The following is a 3,675-nucleotide window of genomic DNA, read 5'->3' on the forward strand; positions in this document are numbered from 1 at the left end:
CGCCCCTCCCTGTTCCCATGGGCGACCCGCAGAGCCCTACTCGGGTTTCTCCGGTGCTCAGGGGTGAAGCGCCGTGCAGTGCAAGTGCTAGGCTTCCGACCGCCGAGGGGCCACCCTTCCCGGCCCAGGCTTGTCGCAGGTCGGGGGCGGATAGACGCGAGGATGGAGCCTGGAAGGAGCCTGGCTTCGGGGGAGTGTGCAGTCCTCTCAAGCAGCAGTCCTTCTGGTGTCTGCGTACAGGGGAAGTCAGCAAGTGTAGACTTGGCAAGCCTGAGTCCTGCACGCCCTCCAGGCCTTCAGGCTTTACAGAAATCCTCTAGACCAGGTGCTGGGACAGAAAGCCCTGGAAAGCCTTGGGAGAACTGTGACCGGCTATACTTGAGGTCGTGACAAAGATTCTCTTTACTTGACCAAACATTAGCCAAGCCGCCAAACCTCCTAGACTCATCTCTGCATTTCCTTGTAAAATTCAGTTTTATCAAGAACCCTGCTAAGTCAATTTGACCAAAACACTCGCCCCACATACACCCCTCAATATCTGATCACCCTCAATATGTCATTAGGTTCCTCATCTTCCATGACACCCCCCGCCCCCCCCACCCCCCGTCCCCGCGGCGAAGGTTGATCACCCTGGGCTGTTTTTAGCAAGAATCCTGTTAGGTGGGTTTAGCCAAAACAACCTTGTCATTTTCCTCTTAGTAATTTTCCATTCACTGACCCCTGCCCTGCTCCTGGGCTATCAATTTCCACTTACCCATGCTGTATTGAGGAGTTGAGCCTCATCTCTCTCCCCCACTGTAAACTCCCATTGCAGGGGTTCCTATAACTATCTTGAAGGTCCTAAATAAGTTCTGCCTTACAATCTTAATCGAGTGTCATCCACTCTTCTTTTCCTTAAGAGATCTTCAATTATAACCCTTTTTTTTTCATAAATTCTGTTTAAAAATTAAACCTAAGATTACTTCTTATCAGGAATAGATCAGGAACTTTGATTAATTTTAATTACAACCACTTCAGGTTTGTTTTAATTGCATTATTATTATTATTATTATTAGGCGGCCACATATAAGTTTGTAAATGTCACCGAATATCCTTAACAGGTAATTCCCTTAAATTATATCAAAACTGTCCGATCTTTTTTTAAGCAGGCAGCGAAGCAGGCAGAGAGAGAGGAGGAAGCAGGCTCCCTGCGGAGCAGAGTGCCAGATGTAGGGCTCTATCTCTATCCCAGGGTCCTGGGATCAAGACCCAAGCTGAAGGCAGAAGCTTTAACCCACTGAGCCATCCAGGTGCCCCGCTGTCTGATGTTTTATAAGACCTTTTTAAATTCCTAAACCAGTTTACTTGGATAATTTATAAATAGAAATAGATTTTCTTGTAATGGGGTACAGGAATTTTATGTTGTTCATAAACCTGAATTCCAGGTGCTTTGAACATGCTAAATATTAAAAGGCATGCAATTGGCACACTTGATTTTTAAGTGTAATTTGGAAAATATAATTTAATCTCTAATGCTTGTATACCTTCACATGATTTCACACTATTTCCTTACCATAACAGTGAGGATTCTCTCGACAGTGGGAGTTTGAAGTGCTTGATTGTTCAAGAACAATCTGAACTTTGGAGAGGTTCACAGGCATAAATGATGGCCCACAGTCAACCCTTGCTGGAGCCGAGTTAAGCAAATTGAAGAAAAAATTGAATCTGACAAATGGGGCTCACATTCTCTTTAATTCCACTTACTGACTGTGCAGAATTACTGAGCCTCTCCCCTCCATATTTCCTTCTGTGTTTAATCTAATGAAAGGAATGACAAATTTTAATTAATAATATACGTGTAAAACACCCACTACTGTGCCTGGCATATTTTATGTGCTTGTAAATATTGATCTTTTTTATTTTTGGAAGATCTAAATTAATGAGAAGATCAACCATGTTCATAGATTGCAAAGCTCAATACTAGTAATATATCAATTCTCATCAAAATCATTTATATTTTCAACCCAAGCTCAATCAAAATTCCAGAAAACTCTTTTGCAAAAATTAACAAAATGTTTCTAAAATTAGTATGTATGGGCACCTGGGTGGCTCAGTCAGTTAAGGGGCTGCCTTGGTCTCAGCTCATGTTCCCAGGGTCTAGGGGGATTGAGATCCAGCCCCACATCAAGCTCCCGGCTCAGCGGGGAGCCTGCTTCTTCCTTTGCATCTGCTCCCCCACACACATTCATGCTCTCATTCTCTCTCTCTCTCTCCAAAAAAAAGAAAAGAAAAGAAAAGAAAAAAATAAATAAAATTAATATGTAAATGCAAAGAGCCAAGAATAAACAAAGCAATTTTTTTTTAAAGATTTTATTTATTTATTTGGCAGAGAGCTAGAAAGCACAAGTGGGGGAGGGATGGCAGATGGAGAGGGAGAGGCAGGTTTCCCACTGAGGAAGGAGCCCAATATGATGCAGGGGACTGGATCCCAGGACCCTGAGATCATGACCAGAGCCTAAGGCAGGCACTTAACCAATTAAACCACCCCAGTACCCCAAAATAATTTTTAAAAGTAAAGACAAAATTGGAGAACTTATCTTACCTGATTTCAATACTTAACTATAAAACATATCTAAGGAAGACAGTTTGGTATTCATGAAAAGAGACATAAAAATATGAATAAACAATGGAACAGACTAGAGAATCCAGAAATAGATCCACACATATACATGGTCAATTCATTTCTTTTCTTTCTTCTCTTTTGCTTTTTTAATATGAAATGAATTTTTCCCTTATTTGGTATTTGGTTACGTCTCCCTTTTTTATTATTGAGATGCAGTTGACACACAACGTTATGTTAGTTTCAGGTGTACAACATAATGATTCCACAATTCTGTACCTTACTTAGTACTCACCATGATAAGTGTAGTCACCATCTGTCAGCATACAATTTTATTACAAAATTATTGACTATTTTCCCAATGCTGTACTTTTAATTTTTTATCTCTGTGTACAGTCAATTGATTTTTGACAAAGATGTCAAACAAATGTAGAGGGCAAACTTAAACCTTAACATTCAACATAATAATATCGGTTCAAAAGAATATACTGACATCAAGTCAAAAGGAAGACAGGAAATGCTGACAGGCAGAGTCAAAGATTAAGGTCAACATTTCTGGAAAGCATGACAGGAGGACATTAGAAAGCACCAGTTAGGAGCTAATCAATCTTGCTTGTTATTGTTGTCATATTATGAGGATGTGCTCATGGCCTTGCTGGTGAGTACTTCTTGCAAATAAAATTAACATGACTACGCTTATATACATAGTGAATACACATGGCATGGTATTTCAAGAAATAACAAGTTTTGCAAGAAAAATAACTCCCTAACTTGGCAGTGTCAACATACTTCTATTTAAGACTGCTGATCTTTCTAGGAGATCCAATTGTTACATTATTTGACTATTATCTAATCATGTTTGCTGCAATTTCCAGTGTTTGACTATTTACTAAAAGATATAATTATTTATAGAACAAACAAAATATTTTCATTGCTAATAAAGTAAATGAACTTGTATATGCCCTGATGCCTGATCTGGTAATGTTTTGGAAGTGCTTCTAACAGCTAAACCAGTATCAAACACAGAATGAGAGGAATTTTTCCTTATCTGGAATATTTGTCACAAAACAAAGATC

This window comes from Mustela putorius, unplaced genomic scaffold (genome assembly GCF_011764305.1).
Source record: "Mustela putorius furo isolate JIRA1106 unplaced genomic scaffold, ASM1176430v1.1 tig00003853_pilon_pilon_pilon, whole genome shotgun sequence".
NCBI lineage: Eukaryota > Metazoa > Chordata > Mammalia > Carnivora > Mustelidae > Mustela > Mustela putorius.